We start from the raw sequence: 18414 nt of genomic DNA, 5'->3' as shown, positions 1-18414 counted from the left end.
CAATTTATTCAACAAGTTAAAGATTTTTTTCTATTTGATGACAAGGTAGCTGGATGACAGATATACACATAGTAGTGATATCTTCATTTCTTTCTATTCACTTCTACACAAGAGGTCTGAATATAGCTTCATCTCTTTTTAATTCATCTCTGATTGATGCAATCCTTGTCAATAAATCAAAAAATGATGACCACTATATTCTATCTACTAAATACATTATAGCCTGCCTTATTTTCTCCTCAAACTAATTATTTAGTTCTACATGCATTGCATACAACTTATTCTTTTATTCTTCCAAATCTTTTGCAGTGTAGAACTATGGCCTTTCAAGGGTATCTGGTACCTCAATAATTGGAGTGGACTTGAAAGATTCAATAGGTGGCCTAGGAGGGTATGCAATCCTAGGTTTACTAGTCTCTCCTATTTTTCTTTTCCCCAGTACCTTCTCCATTTGGGATACTTTGTTTTCCAATGACTGTATCTGCATACCCCTTTCCTCATATGCTTTCAAAACTTCTTCAAACCTAGCATTGAGTTGGGAAAATCTATCTTCTTCCTAGACAGATACAACACTGCCAAATTGTAGCATTTCTAAGGCTATTCCTATTATCTGCTTACTGCCTACCTCACCAACCCTGAAAACTATCAATGCACCAATATGCTCTGTAGTGGAAATTTCCTACATTCTGGTCTTGTCTCTTTTTTCAATTGACCAAATGACAAGGGCTTGGTGGTCATCACTAAATTTGACCCCTCTATGAGCCTGTAGTACCTCTTCTTCAGTTTTAAATTGGACATCCTTTTGCTTCCTAACTAAATCAAAAACCATGGTGTTTACTATATCCCATTCTCGTAAAATAAGAACTCTAGACTGTCTAATTACTTGTCTACCAACCTCAGGGGTAAATTAAGCAAAATCATTGAAAAATTTAGACTTTACTTCCTCTTTAATAGCAAAATCCAATTTATCAGGTTGTTCTACCTTTATTTTTCCACAAGTCTTCTCAAAATTTCCTATATTTAGCCTCCATAAAAATTGTGCAAATGCTCTAGACTTCACAAAATTTTCATCATTAATAAACCTCTCAAAGGCTTGGACAACTATAGGGTCAATCTCCTTACCTTGGTAATCAGCAACAATTAAATCCAAGGAAGGTGTAGGTGGTTCCTGAGGCTCTCCAATCTCCAAATCTATGGAGGTAACAATCACATCTCCCTCTCCACCAATTTATCTAAGTTGTTCTCTCATAGATGTTTCATCATCAATTCTGATTGGAGACTAGCTTGGGGAATATTGTTCCATTTGGGAAGAAGACCCCTTCTCTAATTTTAGCATTTTTGGAGAGCTGGCTGCAGATGGACTTCCTGACCTTGGCCTCTGATGAAGGGGTGCCTGTTGCACACTTTGAACCATGACATAACTTGCCCTTCTCTACAATGTATACTGGCCAGGAGCCACTATATTTTTTATGCTTGTCTTCCTTTGTACTTCTACAACCTTGTCTGGATATGCCTTGACATATGCATCCTTCTTCTCATTCATGGCTTGTATTATCATAGAAAAGTTATTAATTAATGCATGTATCTTGGCTCCCCAATATTTCTTTTCTTTCAATGGATCATAATGGAGGTCAAAGGCATTAATAAATTCTAGGGTTTTGCTATATACTATCCATTTTTCCTTTCTCAATTCCTGCTCTTGCAGAGTAAAAACATTTATGATCACATCCTCCAGATAGTATACTTGTTGCACCATGCAGGAAGCTTTTATTCTCTCTCTTAAGAGATCATAGAATCCTTCAGGGTCAATAAACCTAGCACAAGACTCTAGTATGTTATATCTATCTAGGAAAAAGTTTAAATGCTTCCACCCTTTCCTTACAAAAAAAAAATCATGTGCTACAGTAACAATTGGAAAAAATGTGCCTTTCTTAGGAAACTCCCTCACATCTATAGTGCATATTTGCCATAACAACTCAGCTATTCCTACCTTCAAAGGCACATGAAATGGCATCACATGAGGCTTTCCTAGGAAGCCAAATACTCTCATCACTGTTGAAACATTATAGGGAATAATGTCCCCCTAGTTATGACTAACCAATAGTCCTTGTGCATGGTCCTTGGGTCTAACCAATTCTAACAATGCTTGCAAAATTCTAGGGTTGTCTCCTCTCAAAAGCAGCCTAAGCTTTGATGCAAAGTATCTATCAAATCTCACATAACTAGCATCTGTAGCTTCTGAAGTCATATCTACACTCCACAGCTGCACTAGATTCCTCTCTCCATCCCTGGTTGTTTCTAGCTCCATACCCTTGGAGAAGAAGGTATATCCCTTATACAAGCATACATGCATCAGCATTGAATACCAATAGAATGGTTGTTCACTTTTCCCCTTGCTATTCACAGCAAACCATTGTGAATCTCTTTTGCTAGAAAAGTGGAAAAATCCAAAACAGTACTCATTCCAAATTGAATAGTTTGAGCCATTATGAGAACAATTGAGCCTGGGATCTATTTGGGCTTGTGGAAAACTTCTTCTTCTTCTTCTTCTTCTTCTTCTTGTTTTGCTTCCTCCTACTCTTCTTCCTCCTCCTTTTTTTCCTCTTCCTCTTCTTCCTCTTCCTCCTCTTCCTCTCCCTCATACTCTTCCTCTTCTTCTTCTTCGTATTCTTCTTCCTCTTCTTCTCTATCTTCTTTTTCTTGTCTTCTTGTTCTTTTGCTTCTTCTTGTTCTTATCCTTCTTTGTCTCCTCCTCCTCCTCCTCCTCCTCCTCCTCCTTCTCCTCTTTCTTCTTCTTTCCATTTCTATCCTTATGGTTCTCTTAAATTCCTAGGTTTATGTTATCTCATTTTCTCCTGGATTCTATTCCATATGACTGCTATTAATGCGTAATTAGATCTTACTATGGTGGGTTCTTCCTTGGTAGTTGTATCAAAGAGTTTTTCACATTTTTATTCTATATCTTTCAGTCCTATAATATTTTCCTATGGAGGTGGTTATCTACACGAGGAAAGCTTTTTTTTTATGGAACTCTTTTGTTTTTCCATGTTTGTAGCTACAAGATTATGAGTTTGTTGGTTTTATTATGATAGGTATTCCTATTTCATTGTAATTTATCCTTACTATGAGTTGTGGTATGCTATTATTTTCTCTCCTAGGATCATTTGGTTCCTTAACCTTCTCTATATGTGTGTGTGGTTTTGCATTAGTTCTCCCTTATTCTAGTGTATATTCTCCATCATGTTTGGTTGTTTTCGGTCTCCTATGGCTTTCCACCTTTCCTATTGGTGGTTGCAGATTATTCTACCTCTAGGTGTCTTTTTTTTTTCCCTCCTTTTCTTTAGGGTATGGACGTCTATTGGTTCTTCCATCCTTTTTTCTAGTACTTCACTCCTCTCTTGTTTAGTGGGTTTTAGTTCTCTTAGGCTTCCCTGCTTTAGGTTCCTTAGTGCTTTCCCCTCCTAGGGTTGATTTTGGAAAGATTGATAAGATAGGAACTAATTCTGAAACAATATGCAATTGATTTGAAAGGGGATATAAATGATCAAGGCTTCTTCTTCCAATGCTTCTACCTTCTCATGGTTAGTTATTTTTTATTTAATGTGGCTGTCCTTCCTTCTCATTGGTGTTTATCACTTCTATGCCACTCTTGGGATCTTGGTATGTTTCCTCCTAAATCTTATGTGAGTATGGTCTTAACTAGTTTTTGTTTCTTCTTCTTCTAGTACTTATGTCCTCTCGTGTTTGGTTAGCTCTAGATCTCTATGGATTCCTTTCTTGTAAGTGATTTCTTGGATCCTTTTCCTTCCTTTTTTAAGGATGGTACTTGGATAGCTTATTAGGTTTTGATGTCAAGACCTTCTCCTCATGTAAGCTATGCTTAAGGAAGATGTTGGTGTAATGATGCTCAGGCACTATCATGTTTAGTTGGCCAAGTAGTTGAGGCTGCTGGTTGGTAGGTGCACCTACTTTTCTATTCAAAATAGGAATTTAAATCTTTACACCCAAGTTCCCAACTCGCCTTGTTAGAACAAGTTAATCTTATCATCTATAATTTTAATATATTATTCTCAAAATTTTACTGATAAATCTCATACTATTTCTACCCAGCTAATTTTTTAAATATATGTACCCCTATTTTTTAAAAATAAAATAAGAAGTTATTGGTGAAATAAGACAAAAGAACACCTAACTAGACATATGATATCAAATGACGATGAAAAACATATTTTAAAACTGCAAAGATTGAGCAGTAGAACAGGGATGCTGAATTCGTGACCTTCCTTGCATGGTAAGATTAAAAGTCAATTTACCAAACAGTCGAGTACACCATTCCATTCGATAAAGATAGGAAGGAATTAGAATACCTTTTCACCTGGAATATTCAGGTTCGTTCTAGTTTTGCGAAAATTCATAGTGATTAATGAACAAACTACAATTTCAAGCTCTGGACCATACAAATTGTAGGGCCATGTTTGAGAAGCGTGGGGTCAGTTTGGTATAAGTCCTCGAATCGAATTTCATCATCTGTCACCTTCCCGTAATGCGAATTTCCACAAGTGGTTGACGGAATTGGTGAGCTTCTCTGTTACACTCGCTGTGGACGAGTATTTATATAACACTCCCAGCAATTCGCAGTAACACAAGAAGCGCATTGAAACAGAGTTGTTGGGTTGGCATTTAGAAGTTTTAGAAGCGCAGTGAAAGGAAAAATGAGAAGGTTTTTCAATAACACCCAAAGCAATAAGAAAGTAGATCATATAAAGATTGAGGGGAAAGTAGTTTTGAGGAAAGCATCGCTTCTGGATGCTAAAGATTTCACTGCCAGTTTTTCAGACAGAGCAGCCGAGTTCCTGCAGAGAAAGGTGTTCTTTCAACTGGTCAGTAGTGATCAGATAGATAATGGTAATGTACATGACCTTACTTTTCTTACATAAGTGTAGGCATGGGATGGTGCCCAGTAAACAAACAATATGCATTAAGGCTTGATTCTTTTGATTTAGATGTTAAATAGTTAAAATTGACGTACTTCTTTTAAACTTCATTTCTTTTCTTCATTAGTATATTAGTATATAATGTTTAAGGATGGTCCATAGTAAGTAACAATTTGTATATTCTTTTTTATATTGCAGAGACTGGCAAGGGCAAAGTTAGCCCTCATAAGGCTGCGCTAGACTGGAATTTCCCAGATTTGGGAACAGTTATTAAGGATTCATAACACAAGATCAGTTTTGAGTGGCCCACTGACTATGGGGCTCCCGGAGCTATACTAATCACAAACAAGCACATGCGAGAGTTTTATCTCAAACACGTTTGCATCAATCTTCCTGGTCAAGGAGATGTTAATTTTCTCTGTAACTCGTGGTTTTATCCTACATGGATGGCTAAGTTTTCTTCCAGTTTGAGTAGTGGACGAATCTTCTTTGCAAATAATGTACTCCTAATATTTTTCTTATCTATTTTGTATTAATATTCTAGGAATCAAAGCCCTTAATGTATAATGTTTTACCTGACGGTATCTGATATACTTTCAGTTGACAAACAATATAAATAAACAATAATGGGGACGAAATATATGTGCAGAGCTATCTCCCGAAGAAAACACCAGCACGGCTGGTGATTTGGAGGGATGAAGAATTGGTGAAAATGAGAGGAAATGGTACGGGAAGAAGGGAGCCGTGGGATCGTGTTTATGATTATGATGTTTACAACGATCTGGGTGATGCTGAGAGCAAGAAGGAGCTCGAGAGGCCTGTTCTCGGAGGATCCCGCGACCTCCCATATCCAAGGAGATGCAGGACTGGCCGCAACCCCACAAGAATAAGTGAGTAATTTACTTAAAAATTAAGTTTGGAAAAATAAGTTTATTATACTTTTACTTTAGGAATTAAATCTTAATCTTAGTTTATAATGTTTAAGCTGTCCTTAAATTTCGTTCTTCTCTTACAGATCATGCATTTGAGACTCGAAAGGCACAGTCCTACGTGATAGCATTTCTATATCCAGGCTTCTATATCCCGTCAGATGAGAGGTTCCCTCTAGGCAGTCTCTCTGACTTTCGAGCCCATTTCATCGGAGCTTTCTCTAAAAAGTTTATTTGTGATCTTGTCACAAATCTAAATGTACTGAAGAAGCACTTCTGCAATTTGAAGGAGGTTAAAAGTCTCTACAGTAACGGACTTTCCTTGCCACCTGATGTTACGCTTAATATAGCGAAAGCAGTCGTTCCCTTTCAGATGTTGAAAGGGATCGTGGATACCAATGATCAAGCGATCCTGAAATTTCCGAAGCCCAATATCATAAACAGTAAGTAAGATTAACTTACTTTTATATTGACATGGATTGATACAATTTTGGTCACAGAAATATAATGGTTTTATGAATATTGTCAACATAAATTAATTACACCGCACAGTATGGTCGGCACCGACCAAGATGTTTCTAGAGGCGGCCATCCTTCCAACTGCCAACTACTCTCATTAAAAACATTACCAAACTCTTCTCTAGAATGCTCTGTACATTCAGCTATAAATAGACTGGCTGGGCCTGGAGTTTTTCAGTGCTCAAGTTTGGATTGATATGTTGTGGCTCATTTCCTGAGTTTTTCTGCTGTGTTAATCTCTCTGTTTTTGTTCATGGTATCAAAGCCATGATTGAAAGATTGTGATCAGTGTGAAATCTTGCTTTGAAAAATGCTGGTTGATTAGAAGTGTGAAGAAAGGAGATTGTGTTAAGGAAGATCGCTGTGAGAAGGCTGCCCCCCATTATAAAGTTGCATTGGCAATTAGTGAATACCAATTTACACTGTGAGCTGAGGGAGAATTAAACGAATCAAGGAAAGTGCTGAAGGTACGTTTGATTTCAGCTAAACAATTTTTGATGAATAGATACGTGTGTTGGTGCAGTTGGAGAATAGTTTGATTTATAAAATATTGGAGAAATAAGTTGCTGTTCGGGGCAGAATTTTACTATTTGTTAAGCTTCTGTGGAGATTTTTAACACAGTTCGAGTGTTGTATGCTTTTGTTATTTTACTAATCTTTTGAGATACTATATGTGGTTGAGACTGTTTCATTTGAAGATACAAATTGTGTGTGTTTAATGGTTGTTTGGTGATATAGTAATCAAGTACATTTGAAAGATATTATAAAGAGCACTTTGAAAGATTTGTGTGTGAAGTGGTAATTTTAGAAGTCTTTGTTTTGATAGGTTCTTAAGAAGGCCAATATCAAGGCATGGTCTTTGCTAGATACTTGATGCTTATGTGATTAAGTGCATGTGCGTCGGTAATTGATTGGAATTTAACTATGGCTGCCAATGAGATGTCTAGTCTTGTGGTTAGTGAAAAATTGGATGGATCAAATTATGCTAATTGGAAATGTGAGATGGATTTAATTTTACAAATGAAAGATTTATGGGAACTAGTCAAAGAAGAAGAACCTGAGGATCAAGATAAACTTGATAAATGAAATAAAAAAGATATGAATGCACATGCTACACTTTTGTGGCAAATTAGTCCAGGGATTAGGCCTCATGTTCAAGGTCTAAAAACAACAAAGGCAATATGGGAAACTTTACAAACAATGTATGAAAGAACAAGTAAGTTAAAAGCAATGGATATTAAGAGGCAATTAACTCATTTGAAAATGAAAGAAGGAGATAGCATGAATGATCATATTGCTAGATTGAAAAACCTAAGAAATCAGCTTGCAATGATGAAGGTTGAGTATGAAGATGATGAAATCATAGAATTTTTAATTAAAAGTCTTCCGGAGGAGTATAATGATTTCATTCGCACTTTAGAATTAACTGACAAATTTGAAAATATAAAATTGCAAGAAGTCTATGGTGCTTTGTTAAATGAAGAAGAAAGGCTTCACAAGTTTACAAGTGAGTCTAGTAAGAGTCAAGCATTTGTAGCTAGAGGGAAATACAAGAATTATAATCAAGAAAGAACATATCAAAATCAAAGACCTAATCAAGGGAATCAATATAGAAATTGTCAAAGACAATGGTCTCAACAAAGAGATAATCAAAATAGGCAAAATTATCAAAGGCCACAAAATGAAGGGAGAAATTACAATAATAATCTCAAAGGAGCAAATACTATCAAATGTTTTAAGTGTGGAAAAGAAGGGCATAAAAGTGATCAATGTTTTAAGAAATGGCAAAAAAGATTTAATCAAAGAAGGCAATCAAATTTTGTTCAAGAAGAGGGTGATCATCATATAATGATAGCTTCTTTGGTTGCTCAAGGTGATTCAAGTAATGCGTGGTATATTGATTCAGGAGCTAGCCAACATCTAACTCACAACAAAAATATTTTTAGCTCTTTAGAAGCAACAAGAGGTGCAAAAATATTTCTTGGTGATGATAGTTCACATGACATAGAAGGAATAGGTACAATTTCAATGAAACGTAATGATGGTAAAAATTTAGAGATAACTAATGTGAATTTTGTACCTAGGTTGGCTAAAAATCCTCTATCAGTGAGTCAAATAACTCAACATGGATATAAGGTGGATTTTTATTCAGATAAGTGTTTAATCAAGAATATTAATGATGGATACAAAATAGTTGCTAGAGGAGTTGAGAATGATGGATTATATAAATTTCAAGCTAGTGTTGCTAAGAAGGCTTATATCACTACAAGATCATCCTTAAGTGAGTTATGGCATCAAAGGTATGGTCATTTAAATTATCAAAGTTTGGCTATGCTTTCAAATATGAATATGGTTGATGGATTACCTTGGATAAAATTAAATACAAATGTGTGTGAAGGATGCATGATTGGTAAACAACATAGAGACACTTTTGAGAGGTCTAGATGGAGAGCAAAGAAAAGTCTAGAACTTATCCATAGTGATTTGTGTGATCCTATGAATCCAACATCAAAGGGAGGAGCTAGGTATATCTTGACATTTATTGATGATTTTTCAAGAAAATTTGGGTTTATTTCTTGAAACAAAAGGATGAAGTGTTTAACAAATTTGAAATTTTTAAAGCTCTTGTGGAAAATGAAAGTGAAAATAAGATCAAGAGAATTAGAATTGACAATGGTGGAGAATATGTAAACAATAGGTTCAAATCATTTTGTGAGCATCATGGGATCAAAAGAGAGATGACTATTAGATATACTCCTCAACAAAATGGTATTGCTGAAAGGAAGAATAGGACTTTAGTGGAAATGGCACGTTGTATGCTACAATCTAAGAATCTTCCTTTGTTTTTATGGGCTGAAGCTATTAATACTGCATCTCATGTTTTGAATAGATCTCCCACAATTTTTTTGCAAAACATTACTCCTGAAGAAGCTTGGAGTGGAAGAAAACCTAATGTTAAGTATTTTAGAGTGTTTGAATGTGAAGCCTATGCCCATGTACCAGATGAGATTAGAGAAAAGAAATTTGACAAGAAAAGCATTAAGTGAACCTTTGTGGGGTATGATGACCAAAGGAAAGGATATAGGTTGTATGATCCTAGTATGGAAGATGTGTTTACAAGTAGGGATGTCAAGTTTAATGAGGGGTTTGATGATATGCCAATATCCACTCCTATTCCACATGTGGCCATTGAGAATCATAAAGATCCTAATGATTTTGAAATTGGTGAAATTTTTAAGGAACCCTTTGACATGGATGAAGAATCTAGTCCTTCCCTAAAGACCAAGAGTATTCAAGAAATTTATCAAAGGACTTGATCAAATTAATTATGCTTTAATGATCACCATAATGAAAACTAATGATCCTCAAACATATGAAGAGGCCAAAGGAAAACATGAATGGGAAGAAGCTATGAAAAATGAGTATGATTCTTTGATAAAGAACAACACTTGGGAAATGGTAGAGTTACCAAAAGGTAAGAATGTGGTTAACAATAAGTGGGTTTATAAGACCAAGTTCAAGTCAGATGGGAGTATTGAAAAACATAAGGCAAGACTTGTAGCCAAAGGGTATTCACAAAAAGAAGGGATTGATTACACAAAAACTTTTGCCCCAGTAGCAAAGATTAGTACTGTTAGAGTTATTATAGCATTAGCAGCTCATTTTAAGTGGCCTTTACACCAAATGGATGTTAAAAATGCATTTTTGAATGGTGAAATTGATGAAGAGATTTATATGACTCAGCCACAAGGATTTCAAATACAAGGGAAAGAACATTTGGTTTGCAAATTAAGGAAGTCTTTATATGGACTCAAATAGGCTCCAAGGGCTTGGTATGCTAAGATTGATGAATATTTTCAAATTCAAGGCTTCCATAATAGTCCTCATGATCCAAATTTGTATGTGAAGGAATTTGCTAGTGGTGATATCATAATCATTGTTCTTTATGTTGATGATCTTATTATCACAGGACATAGCATGGATAAAATTAGTAAGATAAAGTTAAGCTTGCAAAATACATTTGAGATGACAGATCTTAGTTTTCTACACTATTTTCTTGGTATACAAGTATGTCAAAAGGATGATGGATTTTATCTTTCTCAAACTAAGTATGCCCTAGACATATTGAAGAGGTTTGGAATGATAGACTGTAAAAGTGTATCTACTCCAATTGCTTCGGGGTTGAAATTAAGCAAGGACATGGAAGGTGAAGATGTTGACCCTACCTTATATAGGCAATTGGTTGGTAGTCTTGTATATTTAACACACACTCGTCCTAATATTTCTTTTGCAGTTAGAGTGGTTTCCAGATTTTTGAGCTCACCTAAAGTCCCACATTGGATAGCTACTAAAAGAATACTAAGATATGTGAAAGGGACTTTAACAATGGGCATCTATTATTCATTTCATGGAGATATTTCCCTTATTGGCTATTCAGATTCAGATTGGGCAGGAAGCATGGATGATCGTAAGTCCACTACAAGTTATGTTGTTTATCTTGGTGTAGGTCCCATTTCTTGGTGTAGTAAAAAGCAATCTACCATAGCTCTATCCACTACAGAAGCTGAATATACTATGGCAAACAAAGCAGCAAAAGAAATCACTTGGCTACAAGCTATTCTATCAGTTCTTAAGCAACATCATGCAGGGCCTTCTCTACTTCTTTGTGACAATCAAAGTGCCATATCATTGTCTAAGAATCCCGTGTTCCATGCTCGCACCAAACATATTGAAGTTTATCATCATTATATCAGGCATCTCCTCCAACAACAGGTGATTCATCTTCAATATTGCAAGACAGAGGACCAGATTGCTGATTTATTCACCAAGGCTTTAAGTGAAGCCAAGTTTATATCTCTTCGACATCTTTTGGGCTTAAGAGCAGTGACATAATTGTCTCATGGTTGTCATTCAAGGGGGATTCTTATGAATTCCAACCATTGTATTTAAGAGATAATAGATTGTAAATGGGTACCTAACAAGGCTTTAGGCCGGGACCCATCATATGTAGATTATGGGGGGATATTTACATAGTAGATATTTAGTATAGCTATTGTAATTAATTTAGGGGGGGATGTCAACATAAATTAATTACACCACACAGTATGGTCGGCACCGACCAAGATGTTTCTAGAGGCGGCCATCCTTCCAACTGCCAACTACTCTCATTAAAAACATTACCAAACTCTTCTCTAGAATGCTCTGTACATTCAACTATAAATAGACTGGCTAGGCCTGGAGTTTTTCAGTGCTCAAGTTTGGATTGATACGTTGTGGCTCATTTCCTGAGTTTTTCTGCTGTGTTAATCTCTCTGTTTTTGTTCAAATGTGACGTGTGATTCAGTTGATGATAATGCATGGAAGACAGACACAAAGTTTGCTCGTCAAACACTTGCAGGAATTAATCCAATGGCTATAAAACGTTTGGAGGTATGTAAAAATTGAAGATGTTTTTTCATTAAAGAATGTGATGAATTGACATTATGTTTCTAAAAGATTCCTTGTCAATAGAAGAAGGACAAGCTCCAATAGATGATTTGGATGTATGAAACCCATCTCCCTATCCATAACACATTGTCATTATTCATATTTCGTTGCTTTCTTGGTTCATTATACGTACTAGGAATAATTATCATCAATGCATCATCGATATTAGGCTACTAGTCTTTTTGCTCTTAAGTTGTGCAAGTTCGCTAAAACATGTGTACTCTCTCATCATTCTTGTTTTCAAAGATTATAGCGATCACATCTGTAAGAGATCAACATTGGGCAATACTAATTAGGGAATTGCTTGTGCATTGATGATTGACACGCTATTTTATTGATCTGAGCGATATATTTGCCATGGTAGCGCTTCCCACCATATGGCAGTCTGAACCCACAAATTTATGGTCCACAGAAGAGTTCAATCACTGAGGAGGATTTACTTCCTTACATGGATCGACTGTCGATGCAAAAGGTACACTATCTTGTACTCTCTACTTTCAACATTGCTTTTGATTTGCATCATAGGGATAATAATAATAATAATAATAAATAGCCAGGGCAGCACAAGCACAATATCTATGTTGGCCATGATGGAGGATATATTGATGACAGGCTATTGAAAACCAGAAGCTGTTTATATTGGACTACTACGATGCGTACATGCCATACGTGGGACGCATTAACAGCCTTCCTACAAGAAAAATCCATGCCACCCGTGTTGGATAGACCTATTCTACCACCATGTAATGTGGTTTGTTACAAATTGAATGAGCAGTTATTGCATTCCTTATTTCTTTCAAACAATTGAAACAAATCCTCCTTCAACGGAAATAGATATAGAATGGTCGGCAGATAACTTCAGTGCTGTCCATCAAACCAGAATCTTCTGCTCACGATGAAAGCAAGTTACATCTGAATTTTGAATCTAGAATGATCTAAAGGCTTCTATAAATAGAACCTCCCAGCTAATGTAAAAGGTGTATCGCAGAGATTTATGAGTGAATAAAATAGTTTCATTTTCTGAGTTCTTTTTGTATATATGTTTCTATTTATTTTTTGATATAGCTGTGTACTGTTTTTAATTTTCAATAACCCGCACCATATTCTTCCTTGGCCAGGATGGAACTCTGAGGCCTATTGCCATCGAGCTCTGTTTGCCTCCGACGTCGGTGGGACTTGGTGACAACCGCGTCTTCACACCTAATTATGCTGGAGAAGATAAGGGATGGCTGTGGGAGTTGGCCAAAGCTTATGTATGATCGAAAGATTCTGGTTATCACCAGCTAGTTAATCACTGGTAAGTATCAAACCACCCTTAAATCTTCAACACATGAAAGTACTTAATGTAGTCTACTTAATATGCTACGATTTCAGGCTTAGAACACATGCAGTGGTAGAGCCGTTCATCATTTCCACTCATAGAAATCTGAGCAAACTACACCCTCTTCAAAAGTTACTTGCCCCTCACTTTCGCAACACCATGGACATCAATCGTGCAGCTCGTGAAAGCCTGATTAATGCAGATGGCATCATCGAGAGATGTTTCAGTCCAGGCAAGTTTGCAATGGAAATCTCTTCCAAAGCATACATCGACTGGAAATTCAATGAGCAAGGTCTGCCAGCTGATCTGAAAAGAAGGTATGTTATGAACAAAATATATTGTATTCAATTGAAATTCATGTTCAAACGAGGATAGAGATACTGATGCTGCCAGCATACCCGTGGCAGGGGCATTGCCAGAGACAACAAAGCAGGTGGAGTGGAACTGGTGATCAAAGATTATCCATATACGGTTGACGGGCTTGAAATATGGGATGCCTTGAAAACATGGGTGTCTAATTACTTATCACTTTATTACAGCGATGATGGGAGTGTGGAGAGTGATGAAGAATTGAGAGGTTGGTGGAAAGAGATAATAGAAGTTGGGCACGGGGACAAGAAGCTGCAGACAGCAGAGGACGTAGCTGGGCGGTACAAGATGAAGAGCCTGAGTGATCTGAAGGAAGCAGTCACCACGCTGATCTGGATTGCCTCTGCTCACCACACAGCGGTGAACTTCAGCCAGTATGACTACGCTGGATTCATGCCCAATCTCCCCAGTACCACCCGAAAACTTGTTCCACAGAAAGGGTCAGACGAGTATTCCAAATTACTCAAGGACCCAGAGGCCTATTTTCTCAAGACTCTTACGGACCCTACCACAGCCACTACTACCATGGCTGTCTTGGAAATCTTGTCTCGCCATTCCACCGACGAGGTTTACTTGGGGCAGGGTTCTAGCAAAGAATGGGTTGACGACAATAGAGTTTCCCAAGCCTATCAGAAATTTCAGCAGAACCTGCTGGCCATCGAGAAAAATATTATGGCTAGGAATGAGGATCCAAACCTAAAAAACCGATGTGGTGCTGCAATGCTTCCTTACACGCTCCTGTTTCCAAGCACTTCAGATGGTTGGTGGTCTCACCTTCAAGGGAATTCCTAACAGCATCAGTATATGACAGAGCTGAAGAGGACTTTACTATTCTATTTATGTTTGTATGTGTGCTTTTTGAGGGACTGATCTCACTTTTATGTTTTGTTTGACTCAAAACAAAACTATGCATCTAAGTATCAATAGTTGGTGTGGTGCTTATATATATGAAGAAATAATATTAAATAATAGTTGGTGTGGTGCTTATATATATGAAGAAATAATATTAAATATTATGTTGTATTTAGTATTTGGTTATGTTGTGATGAGTATATCACAATTATATCTATAATAATATTAAAGATGTTTAAAGCTTTAATATTTTTTTATTATTCTTTAATTTTTAAATAATATGATCTCATGAAATACAACCATATTGGACGTGCAAGCATTCTCAATGTTTGATTTTGTTTCAATTTTAAGAATGTTACAGTATCATTTTATTTTAATTATTTTTGTAGGTAATTTCTTTTTGTTAGAAATATTTTTAAGTAAGAATCTTTGTTTTAATTATTTTGAGAGAGCTATCATTTATAACTAACCATAAAATATGCATATATGAAACATAGTGGGATACACCACATCGGTTTTTTAATTATTTTGAGAGAGCTATCATTTATAACTAACCATAAAATATGCATATAAGAAACACACTGGGATACACCACATCGGTGTAAAACTTTAAATGCTAACTATATATAGATTTGGGATAATTAAGTTGTTGATATGTCAAGACAACTCGATGGTTAACTCTACGGAAGTTTTCTTTTAGATCTCTATTTATACTTTATACTTTGTGTTGCGCTAGCTTATGGTGAAATCTTACATGGTCAAAACTTTGATAGATTGGGTCAAACAATAATTGCAAATAATACTAGTATAAATGTAAGCTTGGATATTGCACACACTTAGCCTACATAAGAAGTCATCTTTAGCCATACTAGTGACTATATTTTTTATATATATGACCATTAACAACACCATCAATGATCAATGACACTTCCTTTGGGAACCTAGATAAACATGTTATCATGGATAGAGAAATCTATTTGGGATTGAAAAATGGCCAAAGAAATAATTAATTACTTAAAAGATCCATCCCCTTTGTAATGTCCCCTTTTTAGCATTTATAGCATTATGTTGTCGTTAGCCTATTTCCCCATGGTCCCATAGGCTAACCAGGACATTAAAGGGGCTTAGAGGCCATTTGGCCCAGATAGTTTCAGTTGCAGGTCTTTTTGAGGGGTTTTGAGGCAACTTTGGGCATACTTACTATTTATAGTAAGTCATCTTGGATATGGTCGGACATCCAGTGGCAGCGGTATGTCGATGGTAATTGTTTAAAATTGGCAAGAAGACTTGTTTATCATTAATAAGATTTGTTATGCATTGATAAAGCTATTTTATAAAGTTAAATTTAAATATTTAACTTTATTAATGCATAGACTATAGTTTGTGGGAAATATTTAAATTAAAAGAGTCCCCTTTTTTTTATAACACATTGGAGACATAAGTTACATAAAGGGAGTGATGTTTTATCCCACATTGAGAAAATGAAGGATTGAGCTCTTGTGAGAACACTATAAAAGAAAGGGAAGAGCTTCTTTTTAGTATGCTTGGAAATATCAAAGAAATTGGAAAATTTTCTGGAGATTATGTCTCAATAGTTTGAAGGACAAAATCCCTTCAAGCTGGAAATCTTGATGCCATTGAAAGATATGGTCTTGAGATTCAAAAAGGTAGCAGTCTGAAAAAGCAAATACAAAAAAGCAGTCTGAAAAAGCGAAACCGAAAAAGCAGGCCGAAAAAGCAATCCGAAAAAGCAGAACCAAAAAAGCAAGCCGAAAAAGCAGTCTGAAAAAGTAGTTCGAAAAAGCAAATCAGAAAAGAAAAGTAGAAGGGGCAGCATTAAAGAAAATTATTACAACCATCTACAACCAGGTTCCTTTATTAGTATTGTTTTTTTAGGGTGTTATAAGTTTCAGCTATAAGTGTGCATTATACCAGCATTATCATTTTGTAATCCATGTAAATGCCAAAAGTCTTGACCATATTTCATGAGCATTGTATTAGAAATTTCATTGCAAATTAAGAAGATAATAGTTGCTGGTGTCATTTAAGCAATTCAATATCATTATTTATCAGCTAGTTAGTTTGCATACCAACTGTTTGTAAAAATGTCAGTTGGTTGTAGGTGTTCATTTCTCATGCTTAGATCATATATATGCACTGAATATTGTCAAAATTAGTAGCACACTCATGTTAGGCCATTGTGTAGTCCATTTGGAGTCTTCTAGCACAAGATTCTCATTGATGCAAATTGAAAAAAGAGTCATTTAAAGCCAACTGAAATACTATATCAGTCATACATCCCTTGCATGTGAATTATTTGATGAAATTCTTTGAGCTTTCATCAGCAATTTTGAGAGTAGATTTGAGGAGGGCCATTACAGTGGTATCAAAGCTTGCTTGCAAAGTGTTTGACGAAATGTCAAACAACTGAAGTATAAAAATATTTGGTGTTTGAAGGAGTTATAACCTATTGGTGTTATTACACCCTTTGAGATAGACTATTAAGAATATTATAAGATATTGTATCAAAATACTAAATGAGTTACAAGATTTTCTAATTTCTAACTTGTATTGTAAAGGAAATTGGGTGGCAGATTTTCTTACAAATAAAGGTGTCACATCCCATCATTCTTTGAGTTGGCATTATGTGGAGCACATCCGAACATGCATGAGCTAGCATCTAAGGAATGGTGTTAATGGGTGACATTTCAAGGCTTAATTTTCTCCCATTTCTTTGATATGTGTGAAAACACGATGCTGGAAAGGTCTCATTTTTGAGGTTGCATATGATTTTATTATATTTTTGAGCATCCTTTATTGGTGTGATTCTACAAACATGCCTTATTCAGACTATGGAAGGACATAGGAACATAATGAAACCACTCATTTACGAGAAATGACAAAGTATAAAGATCATGTCGAGAACCATTTCTATTGCAGGCTTAACCACTTATATGAAAACTCTCCATAGACTAAAGCATTTGAGGATAGGTGGAGGAAAAAGCATTGCAAGTAATATGAAATAAAATTGGTGATCAGTGAGAACATGATCTATATTTTCTCCAATGTGTAAAGTAATTCCATTACAGTCTATAAGGAGAAAAAATCACTTTAGAGGTAGTAGACATTTTCTTTCTCCCTAGTGAAAGAGAAAAAACCAACAAAACTACTAATAGGGATTTTTAACACCTTTCTCTGCTCGAGCCATGGGTGATTTTTTTGTGAGATGATAATGTAGTATGGGACTTTGGATGGAAACTTTGGAAGATTTTTTGGTTACCATTTGGTTATTCTCAATCATTTTCATCTTGATGAAAATATTTTCCTTTTTTTTTCTTAATATCTTGCTTCCTTTATAAATTATAGTATGGTGAATCATAAGAAAATATCATCTACACATATTTGACTCAAGGGGAAAATTTTAGTTATTGTAGAATGAAATAAAGCCCTATATGTTGAAAAACATCCACGTAGATAATCTAGCCTAAAATTTGAAGTCGCTGTTAGGATTCACTATGATGAATCAGGACTCACTAAACCTGATTAGAGGAACATGGTCTGCAAATTGAACATGACATTGTATGGACTCAAACAAGAACCATGACCATGGTATGAAATGTTGCATTCATATTTAGTTGCAAGGTTTCCATCTAATCCAAAGGAGACACACATGACTATCATGAAGTTGATACTCGAATATCTGAAAAGAACTGAAGAATTTGGCCAATGGTATAAGAAAGATGATGACTTTAATCTTAAAGTCTACACATTATAATTGGATTGATAAGGTTGATGATATAAAAAGTGCAAGTGGTGGAGCTTTCCTGTTAGGAGAAATATTGAGTGCATGGATAAGAAGGAAATAAATTTGTATTTCACAATCTACTGCTGAAGTTGAGTATGTTACTAGAAATGTTGACATGGAGAAAACCCAAAAATATTTTGTCTTTTTGAAGGGAGGTCAACCTTAACCCTTTTGGCGAGACACAATCTTACCCTGGGC

The 18414-nt window shown here is 35.7% G+C and overlaps 1 pseudogene across 1 annotated transcript; it reads left to right on the top strand.

Annotated features, from left to right (window-relative positions):
• The first annotated feature begins 4654 nt into the window (after nucleotides 1-4654).
• On the top strand, nucleotides 4655-14367 carry LOC149570947 (linoleate 9S-lipoxygenase 6-like; annotated as a pseudogene). The gene is made up of 10 exons (XR_016359738.1): nucleotides 4655-4905; nucleotides 5133-5434; nucleotides 5584-5824; nucleotides 5950-6306; nucleotides 11727-11812; nucleotides 12234-12341; nucleotides 12482-12579; nucleotides 12960-13166; nucleotides 13244-13507; nucleotides 13598-14367. The product of XR_016359738.1 is annotated as a linoleate 9S-lipoxygenase 6-like (transcript).
• Nucleotides 14368-18414: the final 4047 nt, after the last annotated feature.

This window comes from Cupressus sempervirens, chromosome 2, assembly GCF_028749045.1.
Source record: "Cupressus sempervirens isolate cs-2001-9-10 chromosome 2, ASM2874904v1, whole genome shotgun sequence".
Taxonomy (NCBI): Eukaryota; Viridiplantae; Streptophyta; class Pinopsida; order Cupressales; family Cupressaceae; genus Cupressus; species Cupressus sempervirens.
This window is presented reverse-complemented; position numbering and strand designations above follow the sequence as displayed.